This window comes from Salmo trutta, chromosome 24 (genome assembly GCF_901001165.1).
Source record: "Salmo trutta chromosome 24, fSalTru1.1, whole genome shotgun sequence".
NCBI lineage: Eukaryota > Metazoa > Chordata > Actinopteri > Salmoniformes > Salmonidae > Salmo > Salmo trutta.
In genome coordinates this window covers 9,668,584-9,681,303 of record NC_042980.1, presented here as the reverse complement: position 1 = coordinate 9,681,303, position 12,720 = coordinate 9,668,584, and the positions used below count along the sequence as shown (strand labels likewise).

The following is a 12,720-nucleotide window of genomic DNA, read 5'->3' as shown; positions in this document are numbered from 1 at the left end:
TCATGATTTCATGTGTATCTGAGTTATTGGCGTTCAAGCAGGCAGAAATCCGGCCGGTATGACGTAGAACTGTGATAGTCGCTCTCACTACACTGGAAGTTAATAGGAATATGACTTTTAGATTGTGAAAATGTCTATCATACAGTGCATTCGGAAAGTGTTAGACCCCTTGACTTTTTTGATTGAAATAGTTTCCCCCCCTCATCAATATACAAACAATACCCCATAATGACAACTCAAAAACAGGTTTTTAGAAATGCTGGACGTATCCATTTACATAAGTATTCAGACCCTTTACTCAGTACTTTGTTGAAGCACGTTTGGCAGCGATTACAGCCTCGCGTCTTCTTCGGTATGATGCTACAAGCTTAGCACACCTGTATTTGGGGAGTTTCTCCCATTTTTCTCTGCAGATATTCTCAAGCTCTGTCAGATTGGAATTTCAGGTCTTGGTCACCACCCTGATCATCAAGGCCTTTCTCCCCATATTGCTCAGTTTGTCTGGGCAGCCAGCTCTAGGAAGAGTCTTGATGCTTCCAAACTTCTTCCGTTTAAGAATGACGGAGGCCACTGTTTTTGGGGACCTTCAATGCAGCAGGCATTTTTTTGGTCCCTTTCCTCAGATCTGTGGCTCCACACATTCCTGTCTCGGAGCTCTACGGACAATTCCTTTTCACCTTATGGCTTGGTTTTTGCTCTGACATGCACTGTCAACTGTAAGACCTTATGTAGACAGGTGTGCCTTACCAAATCATCATGTCCAATCAATTGAATTTACCACAGATGAACTCCAGTGAAGTTGTAAAAACATTTAAAGAATGATCAATGGAAACAGGATGCACCTGAGCTCAATTTTGAGTCTCATCGTAAAGGGTCTGAATTCTTATGTAAATAAGGTGTTTTTGTTCCAACCCAGCACTAATCCTAGCACAAAATGATCAGCAAACGGTCAAGCACTTGATTAGGTGAGTCGGCTGTTTGTGCTGGGCCGGAACAAAAATCTGCACTCTAGCCAGGGTTTTATTAAAAAAGTTATTCTAATCGATTTTGCAACGACCTCACCTTCCACTCTATGATCAGTTAACAGTGAGAGGTCTAGTGTCCACTCCACAGCCACCTGAGAGTGTGTATAAATATATATATATATTTTTTTACCCCAGACATACAATGGGACCATAAGGGTATATTGAGAATTGTGAAGACACTGCGAGACAGGGGTAGTAGATCAACATTTTATTCCATGTTTTTATAGCGATCAATCCGGTCTCAAAAAGATGGTGTTCCTGGAGCAGACGGGGCTGTTTAAACGGGGCCGCGCCGTTGGACAGTTCTCGAATATTTAATGGACAGCTGGATGGGTTTGGCTGAGTTAAACAAGGCTTGAACAGACGCTAAATGAAGTCTATTATAAGGCAACTTCTGCCACAGCCGAGTATGTGGAGCAATAACAGTGTGTCCAAGAAAGACAGTCGCACGAACTAAAATGGACACAATCGCGTTTGTGCCCCACACACACACCCACATTATGCATAACATAATGACACACCGCGCGCACACACACACACACCCAATGTGCACTTTCTTTGGATCCACACCAAAACCTTTCTGTAAGCTTGCGCATTTTAATTGTATAGACCCTATACAAATATATTGGCCCTTAAGTCCAGCTATTCGGACAGGAAATGTCCACGCACATGCAGTGATACTGATTATAGTAGGTCAGTGAGAGTGGATGCCATGCTGCTTGGTACTCACTGACCCTGCTGGGGAATGAATCCTCCCTGGCTGGACATACTCTCAGCGAGGGAACTGGTGCTCCCAGCTCTAAAGTCGCTCCCTCCCCCCAACACACACACACACACACACACACACACACACACACACACACACACACACTATCCTGATGAGGCAGAAGGGACTGCCTGGGCTGGGTGTGTTTTGTGTGTTTTGTGTGTGTGTGTGTGTGTGTGTGTGTGTGCGCAATGGGAGTTGGGGACGTTACATCTGTGAGGGTCATCTTTCCCTGGCTGACACTCTCTCCGTTGCGCTCTCACGGTCTCGCTCGCTTAATCTCTTTCGCTATTCCTCTCTCCAGCTCCCACTCTGTTTTTCCCCTCTCTGTGGGTCATAGCCGCTTGTGCTGTCAGACTCTCCCCCGGCCACTTCCACTGCAGCAGCAGCAGCCTCCAATCCCAGCAGGAAGGTGGGACAATTTGAATGCATTACACATGCACTGTTTTCCTCCGCAGTGGCCTGCTGCGTTCCGACTCCTCTCCCTCTAGCTGTCCCATATCCCCCCCTCCCTTCTTTTCTAAACCACACTGTCATAGTTATTCTCCTCTGATAATTTCTCTTTTGTTCTATGTAATTTTGTTACCATCGTTTGACTGGAATCTAAAGAAACGTGTTTTATGTAGCGAGACCACACAGAGCCTAATCTCTCTGTAATATAGATAATACTACTCTCTGCATCTCTCCCTCGCGCTCTCCCTATATATTTCACAGCTCTCTCGTTTTTGTAACTTGAGGGTATATCTCGTCTGTCACAGGTCATGGTGAAGCTGTTATTTTTCCATCGGTGTTAATCTGGTTTGAGTGAATCTAAGGCACGACTCCCTCCCTCCCCTCTCTGCACCAGAGACTGATGCACCTGCCCGGGCTTGTTCGCCTTGTGATTCACCTCCAAGAAGATGACTTGAAACACAACTCTCCAGGAAGAGGGCTTTTATTGTTGATTTATGGTGATTTGTGGTTCTCTCTTCCCTTCAAGTGTGTGTGTGTGTGTGTGTGTGTGTGTGTGTGTGTGTGTGTGTGTGTGTGTGTGTGTGTGTGTGTGTGTGTGTGTGTGTGTGTGTGTGTGTGTGTGTGTGTGTGTGTGTGTGTGTGTGTGTGTGTGTGTGTGTGTGTGTGTGTGTGTGTGTGTGCGTGCGTGCGCAGGACGAGATGGCTCAACAACATTATGGTAGAGGAATGACAATTTGCGTGTGGATTTTCATAACCGCGTTTGAGCTTCTGGACGTTGTTAGCGCGGGCCAAATGTCATCAGCTTACACAGCCTGTTGCGTCAGAATCACGGTTGTCCTCAGTGTCGTGAATCAAAGTGAATGATAATGATTAAAGGATTACATGACAATATCATCTTATCCTTTCAATGTTATCTTCACTTAGATTTTGTGTAATCGGTATCAGTGTCTTTTTGATTTGACTCACGCTTATCTTTATCGTCACCGTTGTATAAACGGTGACAACTACGTTTGTTCATAATCTTATAATTGCTGTTATAATTTGCAATTGTTTTCCCTCCATCTTCCACGTTCATCATCCTCCTCACCATCCCATGGTTATCTCACTGTAGCCTGACCCTCTTTATGAGAGTGTACTACTGCCTCTGCCAAGAGGCCTGACCTTTCTATGGCACAGGTGGTAGTGCACGTGCCCCGTAACCACAAGGTGTCTGGTTCAAACCTTGCACTGACTGTTCCCCCTCAATCGCTACATTAGGCCTGATGGAACAAATAGATTGGTCCCAGGTTTTAGACCTTCGCTTTGTTTACACCTTCGGAGCCAGGGCAGGAAGACCGAGACGGGAAGAGCGAGAACAACCCTGAGGCCTGAGAGGATGTGGGATAACTGAATCAACCTGTAGTCAGAGGGCATACTGTTTTTGGTGTGGGTGGAGCGCACACACTCTACCGGTCAAAAGTTTTAGGACACCCCCATTTCCCCCCCCCCCAGTTTTTATTGAAATTTAAGCAGTTCAAATGGTCAATGGTACAAAGGTAAGCGGTAAACTGCCAGAGGTTAAAAAGTTTTAAGTTACCATATTGTGCAGCCCTAGCGACGCCCATTCTCTCACCCTCCTTTGTTCTTTTCCTCCTTGGCCTTTCTGACCGTTTCCCAGCACTCATTGAATGAGCGAGAGTCCTGACCTGTGTTGCCCCTGACTCGTCATTCATAATGAATGATGTTAGGTCTGTTTGCGAGATAATAATGGTAGCGATGGGAGACTGGTGTCCTGGGGAGACTATCACACACTGTCAGTCAAGCCAATAGGAGCCCTTTGATGTGGGGAGCCAAGCGGTTTCATTGGGTGAGATTGACAGTTTGCGGCCTTTATATGCCTGTTTGGTTTATTTGCAGTAGTATTTTTTTTTTCTTCACCTTTTTATTTAACTCGGCAAGTCAGTTAAGAACAAATTCTTATTTACAATGACGGCCTAGGAACAGTGGGTTAACTGCCTTGTTCAGGGGCAGAACGACCAATTTTCTACCTTGTCAGCTCGGGGTTTCGATCTAGCAACCTTTTCGGTTACTGGCCCAACGCTCTAACCACTAGGCTACCTGCCGGGTATAAACATTGATGCTAGCTTTTTCAGTCTTGCGGTATATGTACAGTTGACTTTGTTGTGCAAAGCACTGCCCAACTGGGTTTGAAATGGGTCAGGTACGTTCATGTGGTTCGTTATTGTCCAGCTCTCTGCAGCAATTGAAGCAACTAAATAGTAGTGTTGCGTGTCTCTAGCACTTAGAGCATATTGCTGCTTTGCAGGGCTATAACAGCCTTTTTTCTTTATACTGCCCATATGAACAGTGGAGCAGTGAGGGCTTCTTGGCTCTAGCAAGAGGTTGCTGCAGTCTGTCGTCGAGTACTGCTGACACTGCTGCTCTACCCTCATTAGACCTGTGATGTTTTAACTGTGTTTCTTGCTTGACGAGGCGGCAGTCTGCTTATTGCATACAGCACCTCCTGGCCCATGGCCCAGGGAGATGAAGCCACACGGAGGGAGATGATCAACCTTTTTGTATCGCCTAATGTACATTTAATGGGATTCTTTCGAGGCCGGAGGATGAGCAAATTGAGTGGTAATTTTTGGTGTCCTATGCAGTAACCGTATCAATGCAAGAAAGCGAGAGAGAATTTTAAGAGTTTGTCTGAGTCGTAGGGAAATCCAACGATGGGAATCCATCCAGCCTACACTTTTGGCAGACTCAGGGAATGGGGTTAATTACGTCTGTGTCGAAACTGTTCTGATCAGTTTCTGTCACGCTCCACTAACAAATACACTTGGCACTCTAACACCCCTTGTCACTCTGCTGAATCAAAGCACTTCGGGAAAAGTGAAAATCTCATCAAATGCTTTCCAATCTAAGCAGTTTTCGTCTGAACATTTACAGGCCAAACTGTCTGCTTGCAGTTTTCGTCTATCTAGATGGGAGTATTTCACCGTTTGCCTTCCCAAAATGCACTTGGAGGATTAAGTTAGCAAGAACGCAAAGCCAGTGCTGTAGGCGTAGGGGAAAACCACTCGCTGTTTGAGTGTCTGATTTTATTGGGTCTGCAGATATGGTTTTCTTAGCGAACAGGTGAAAATGGTGTCAGCACTAACCACAAAACACATGACCTATGCTGCTACTGTGGGTTGAAGTGTTGGAAAACTGGGGGGGTCATCGGTTTTCTGCCTTCCTGCTTATGTCTAGTCAAATACACGGAGATCATTTTGCTGTAAGCATAGTATTTTGTTTTCTTGATGTTCTTTAGCGCATTAATGGTAGGCTATCCTTTGTTACAGAGAGTCAAATCTGTTGGGATGCTGGCAGCAGTCTCTCCCTCTGACTGCATCAAGGGGTCATTTTAATTTGGTCACAAGATAGCTAACCATGGTTGGCTACCCGACTGCTTCTGGATTTCACAACGCTACATTGTTGCATTTGCAAAACCATACCAACTTGGCGATCAGAAACAGATTGTCTCCCAGGCTACAGAACTGCTTGCGTCACGTAGCATCTCCATTTTGACATTGCTGTGCAGTCTGTGGGAGATTCTTCACTGTCACTAAGTGTTGTTGCCATAGTTGAACTCTGGTGTCAAAAACACCTGACTAGAGTTTCTCCATTCTTTAGTCCACACCCTTTTCCCTGTAACATGCCCCTAATCTTCATTGGGCACTAATGTCCCCATGACAATAGCTTGGAGACATGCTGAGAAGATGAAGGCCGTAATTGAGGGGTGGAGACTGTTTGTGGCTGTGTAAGTGGGGACGGTTGTATAAGCCTACCTATACATCTTTGTGGTAATGCAGATAAGCATTATCATGAGGGTTGTGACGATACCAGTATCACACAATTTTTTTTTTTCTTCCCATGGGCAAAAATGAAAACACAAAGCAGACCTAACTCTTTGGTCCATTTAAAAAAAAAAAAAAAAAAAAAAAACCTGCTGTATGTAAAATATTGTGTGCTATAGCTTGGAAATGAAATGTGACTCAGGACGACAACATAATATTTGTTTCCAACGTTAGGGCTGTTTTTCCTAAGGAAGTTAAGTTAAATCTGCTTTTTGTTTCCTTGCCATGATACTAACAAGTATCGCGACGCTGGTATCATCTCGGCCCTAATTATCCTATCCCTTAGAGTTAAATTCTGGCATTGTAGTGTGCATGTGTGCGCAGTGGGTTTGTGTGAGTGCTTGAGTGGATATTTATGTCACAATCAACAGTGGGATAAGATGCCCAATTTAACTTTAGTCACTGTCTTGCATCTGTTTCAGCTTGCGTGACGTGGATGCATCTGGGGAGTTGCTCAATTTAACTGTAGCTTCACTGGCTGCCTGGTCTCAGTGTTTGACAGGATATGCTGCTCTATTTCTAGACTGCGTTTTAAAGCCAGGATGATGCCATCCTCTGTGTTTGCCAACGTCTATAGCTTTTGCTCCCCTTATCCCTCTTATTATGAATGGAGTTACGTAGCAAGGGCAGCACAGGGCTGCACTTACCATGCCAGAAATAAAACAGCCCGTCCTGTGTCATAACAGATCCATAACCATGCAGTGATTTTTATAATATAGCTTGAATGACATTTTACGGTTAACGACATGATACCTGTCATACCATGCCGTGTCGGGTTGTCGCGATTACCATGAAACCAATGTCGCAACCTTTTATTATGCAAAAATGTCCCCATGACAAACTTTCAAGCTCGTCACGGTTTTAGGACCCCGGTGGCCTGATGACGATCCCTGTGGTATCAAATCGAGTTGTCAACATCTGGAGTAGCTTCTGGTGTGCCAGCATTACACTGAGGACAAGAGTTTGTTCACCACTAATCTTAAGGCTACGTGTCCCGCTAGCGGGACAACTTCCGGTGAAACTGGAAGGCGCGCAATTCAAATAAATAATCATAACAATTATGGATATTAACTTCTTAGTGATCCCTTCGTGTGCCAATCCCGTTAATGGATTGATTTGACAACACCCAGTGAAATAGCAGCGCGCCAAATTCAAAACCAGAAATAATAATAATAATAATAATAATAATAATAATAATAATAATAATAATAATAATAATAATAATAATAATAATAATAATAATAATTCAAAAATCATACAAGTGTTATACATTGGTTTAAATATTAACTTCTTGTTAATCCAGCCACAGTGTCAGATTTCAAAAAGGCTTTACGGCGAAAGCAAACCATGCAATTATCTGAGGACAGCGCCCAGCATCCTAAAAAAATGAAAATCAGATTTCAACCCCCCAGGCGCGACACAAAAGTCAGAAATAACGATATAATTCATGCCTTACCTTTGAAGATCTTCTGTTGGCACTCCAATATGTCCATTAAACATCAAATGGTCCTTTTGTTCGATAAATTCTGTTGTTATATCCCCAAAATGTCCATTTAGTTTGATTCAGAAAATACGCCTGTTCCAACTCGCTCAACATGACTACACAATATCTAATAAGTTACCTGTAACCGCTGTCCAAACATTTCAAACAACTTTCCTAATCCAACTTTAGGTATTTTAAAACGTAAATAATCGATAAAATTTAAGACGGGATAAACTGTGTTCAATACCGGATAAAAACGTGAAGCGCGTGACCTGGAGTGCGCATCAAAACATTAGAGAGCACTAGGCTGGACCCTCGTTCTGAATAGCCGTACTTCTTCATTTCTCTAAAGAAAAACATCAACCAATTTCTAAAGACTGTTGACATCTAGTGGAAGCAATAGGAACTGCAACCAAGTGCCACAGAAATCTAGGTTCCCATAGAAAACCAATTGAAAACCGAGTCGCCTCAAAAACCAAAAAAATCCTGAATGGTTTGTCCTTGGGGTTTCGCCTGCCAAATACGTTCTGTTATACTCAGACATAATTTGAACAGTTTTAGACATTTTAGTGTTTTCTATGCAAATCCACAAATAATATGCATATCCTAGCTTCTGGTCCTGAGTAGCAGGCAGTTTACTTTGGGCACACTTTTCATCCGGATGTGAAAATAGTGCCCACTAGCCTTTTTAAGCATTTAGGAACATACAAGTGTCTTATATCGGTTAAAAACTTAAATTCTTGTTAATATAACTGCCATGTCCGGCTTTGGAAGAAACAAGCCTGAAACCTTGAACAAAGACTGTTGACATCTAGTGGAATCCATAGGAAAGGCAATCTGGGAGCTGTATTTGGATATGCCCCTATACTTTCAATTGTAAGAGCATGGGCTCTCAAAAAAAAACGTTCTGGTTAGTTTTTCTTTTGGATTTTCTCCTACCATATCTATTGTGTTATAGTCTCATACATTTATTTTAACATTTCTACAAACTTCAAAGTGTTTTCTATCCAATGGTACCAATTATATGCATATCCTGGCTTCAGGGCCTTAGTAACAGGCAGTTTACTTTGGGCACGTCAGTCAGGTGGAAATTGAGGAAAAAAGGGACCCTAGCCTGAACGAGCAGATAGGCCGGTGCGATAAGGCGCGAAGGCGACCCCCCCCCCCCCCCCTTGTAGGAGAAATCCCCCCCGTCTTGGCTGTGATTATGGGGGCTCAGGGAGAGGAAGAGCACTTTGGTGAGGGCCTGGAATACTGATGCCCTTCTCCATCTCTTCCGCACACATGTGCCGTGATAAGACGTGACACATGGAGAGTGGCTGCTTCAGACCCAACTTGACCATATGCCACGTGTAGCAGCCGTATGGACTGCGCCACTCACCCCACACTAGCCTCTTTTGGTTGGCTGAACAGCTCACTTAACCTCTCTGGGGTATGTGGGACGATTTCGTCCCACCTACGTAACAGCTACTGAAATTCCAGTGGCGCGATTTTTGAATCGTTAGAAATACTATTACTTCAATTTCTCAAACATATGACTATTTTACAGCTATTTAAAGACAAGAATCTCGTTAATCTAACCCCACTGTCCGATTTCAAAAAGGCTTTACAACGAAAGCAAAACATTAGATTATGTCAGCAGAGTGCCCAGCCAGAAAAAATCAGACAGCCATTTTTCAAGCTCGCATATAATGTCACACAAACCCAAACCACAGCTAAATGCAGCACTAACCTTTGATGATCTTCATCAGATGACACACCTAGGACATTGTGTTATACAATACATGCATGTCTGTTCAATCAAGTTCATATTTATATCAAAAAACAGCTTTTTGCATTAGCATGTGACGTTCAGAAAACGCATAACCCCCGGCAAACTTCCGTTGAATTTACTAACAGTTTGCTAAATTACTCACGATAAACGTTCACAAAAAGCATAACAATTATTTTAAGAATTATAGATACATTACTCCTCTATGCACTCGATATGTCCGATTTTAAAATAGCTTTTCGGATGAAGCACATTTTGCAATAATCTAAGTACATAGCCCGGCATTACAGGGCTAGCTATTTAGATACCCACCCAGGTCAGCATCCACCAAAATCACATTTCCTATAAGAAAAATGTTCTTACCTTGCTTGTTCTTCATCAGAATACACTGCCAGGACTTCTACTTCAATAACAAATGTTGGTTTGGTCCCAAATAATCCATCGTTATATCCAAACAGCGACGTTTTGTTCGTGAGTTCTAGAATGCTTCTTCACGGTCTCGCGCATGGCGCATTGGCGTGTCAAAAATGTCTAAATATTCCATTACCGTACTTCGAAGCATGTCAACCGCTGTTTAAAACCAATTTTTATGCCATTTATGTCGTAGAGAAGTGATAATATTCCGACCGGGAGTATGCATTGAGCCTAAACAGCCGAATAAAATTTCTCCTCGGGAGCGACTCATGCACGCGCATCATTCAAAGGTCCTCTGAGCATCCACTTACAAAAGGCGATAATCTGTTTCAACCTGAGGCTCCCTCGTAAACCTTCACTTATTTCGCGGGCTCTGAGAGCCTATTGGAGCCCTGGGAATTGTCACGTTACAGCTAAGATCCTTACTTTTCAATAAAAAGATGCAAGACGCACGACTCCTTGTCAGACAGGGTACTTCCTGCTTGAAACCTTGTCAGGTTTTTGCCTGCCATAGGAGTTCTGTTATACTCACAGACACCATTCAAACAGTTTTAGAAAATTCAGAGTGTTTTCTATCCAAACCTGAACAATAATATGCATATTCTAGCTTCTGAGTTGGTGTAGGAGGCAGTTAAAAATGGGAACATATTTTTTCCAAAATTCTCAATACTGCCCCCTACCCCAAACAGGTTAAGGGCGGCATGGTGCTTCTTTTTAATTTTTTACAATTTTTACTTCAGGCTAAGTGAAAATCGCTTCGCTCTGTAAAATCTTTTGTACTTGTCACTCCCCATCATTGCTACAAAAGTGCTAACAAGCAGTTTTTGCATTCATTCAAATTTTATGAACACTGTAATAAAGTAATTTTCATTTTTCCCTTATCAATGTTACATCCACGTATAATGCATACTTTGAGTTGAATCCATCTACTCAAATATTGTTTGGAATGCTTTGTCCAGCCATCTTCATTTTCTTAGTGTCGAATGGCCGGCCGTCTGGTTTCCTTTGACACGACCAACCAGTATCTGGGTCAATGTTGTCACTCAATGACAAATGGCCATGTGATATCTGATTTGCTTACTTGCAGTTGTTACTGTAATGGTCCTGACCTGTATCATCGTGGAGACTGACATTCCGGCTGGCATGCCAAAGCCCATCTCCTATGCCAGTCTTGCCACCTGCACTGGCACTGCCTTATTACGCAGGTAACTTTCCGGTCAAGTCCCTAATTGATTGTGATTTGCTCAGATGCCAGGGATCGAATTTACTCCTAGCTAAGGTAGCCCTTGTCAAAGGGAGCCATCTTGACACTTCCCCCCCCCCCCCCCCCCCCCTTTGCCTCTCACCTGTCTCCGGTACTTCTCCTTGATGCTCCTATAATTGGATCACCAAATGCTATTGGTTGGTTGGGGGGGTTGCCTGTCTGACCCCTCTGCCAGTTTCCTTGAGCCTTACAAATATGGACTACCACACAGTTTGATGTTTGGCAGACACATTTTTGTGATGGCTTTTGATTGTTGGTGGTCATGTGTTTCTCACCGCTGGGCTGAGGGTCGGCACATCTGGGTAAGTGGATACTTCTGCACTTGGCATGGGTGTCTGGGAAATTCGGACACTTCCCATTAGGTTTAGTATTGTTATCTATACTGAAAAAAATATTAATACAATATGCAACAATTTCAATGATTTTACTGAGTTACAGTTCATATAAGGAAATCAGTCAGTCAAAATAAGTAAATTAGGCCCTAATCTATGGATTTCGCATGACTGTGCAGGGGTGCAGCCACACACTGGGGAGCCAGGCCCAGCCAATCAGAATGAGTTTTTCCCCACAAAAGGGTTTTATTACAGACCAAAATAAACTTTACATGTTGCATTTTATCATTTTGTTCAGTGTAGCTTGGCTGACTTCTCTGTTTTACACAAAGATGATGATTATTATTATTATTATTATTATTATAATAATACTAATACTGATATTCTCTCTTTTCAGAGCTCTAACACCTGCTCGTAGGACATTGAAACTTTGGCAAAGAGCTGCATCACTCCGCTGACTGCCCAGAGACGCAGTAAGTTGAACAGAGTGTAGTTCACTCCACACACCTTACATAATTCCAAGTGCGTGGATAAACTCTATAGACAGCATTTGAAAAAAGAAACTCCAGCACACTGGTATTCTAGAAAACTCCACAAACTATCCAGGCTATTTGAACTGTTCATTGGTAAAGGTCGCTGTCACTACTCTAAGGCTGACCTGTGAAGTCTGACTTCAGACATTGTGGGATTTAGATTTCTCAGATTGTTCATCCTTACCCAACTTGTGCCTGGCAGACACGACTTTAAGCTTGTAGATCAATTGGAGCAGCTGCAGTTTATTTATTTTCAAATAAAGTATGACTAGCTGCTAGGGTTTGTTCAGTCTGAGACCTGGGTAGGTGTGGCTCTGTCCGGGCCTTTGAGTGACATGGCTTGACATTGGCACCAAGAGGACACACAATCATCAATCTTCAACTCGGCAACAAGACCCAGTCCCTTCAACAGTTAAATCCATGAATATGTAAAAAGGCAGACCATATGAATATCATATCCCTGTGTTGGGTTACCCAATAGCTTTAAGGCTGCCTTATTGAAAGTGACACTACAGCCAACCCGGGTTGCGTTTCCGATGCCCGACACATTCATTATTAAGGTTGCCCCTATGACCACCGCAACTATGAGCTCTGTATCATAAAATGCCAGTGTGCGTTACACCAAATGACTGTAACCTGCGTCATCTGGCACACAGAGACTTTTTGATGTATTCTCTCAGGTCTTAGAATATAACAATTCTACCCAGTTTCTATTTTTGAACAGCGCAAATAGCAGGGGGTAAGGGATTCTTATTTTTCTCCCCACTGGTGGAAATCCAAACCCTGTTCGGTTGATTA

At 43.1% G+C, this 12,720-nt stretch overlaps 1 protein-coding gene across 5 annotated transcripts in view; it reads left to right on the top strand.

Moving 5' to 3' along the window:
- The window catches only part of LOC115160647 (double-stranded RNA-specific editase 1), a 197,750-nt gene that overhangs the window by 47,846 nt on the left and 137,184 nt on the right, over window positions 1-12,720 (top strand). For 3 of the 5 annotated variants that reach the window (XM_029710887.1, XM_029710881.1, XM_029710880.1), the window contains exon 2: window positions 11,787-11,862. The exons of 1 other annotated variant lie outside the window; for it this stretch is intronic. The gene's annotated coding sequence lies outside the window, so the exon portion shown is untranslated. Of the gene's footprint in view, window positions 1-10,763; window positions 10,999-11,786; window positions 11,863-12,720 lie in introns of those variants that run through there. One more of the 5 variants, XM_029710883.1, reaches the window with a different exon arrangement.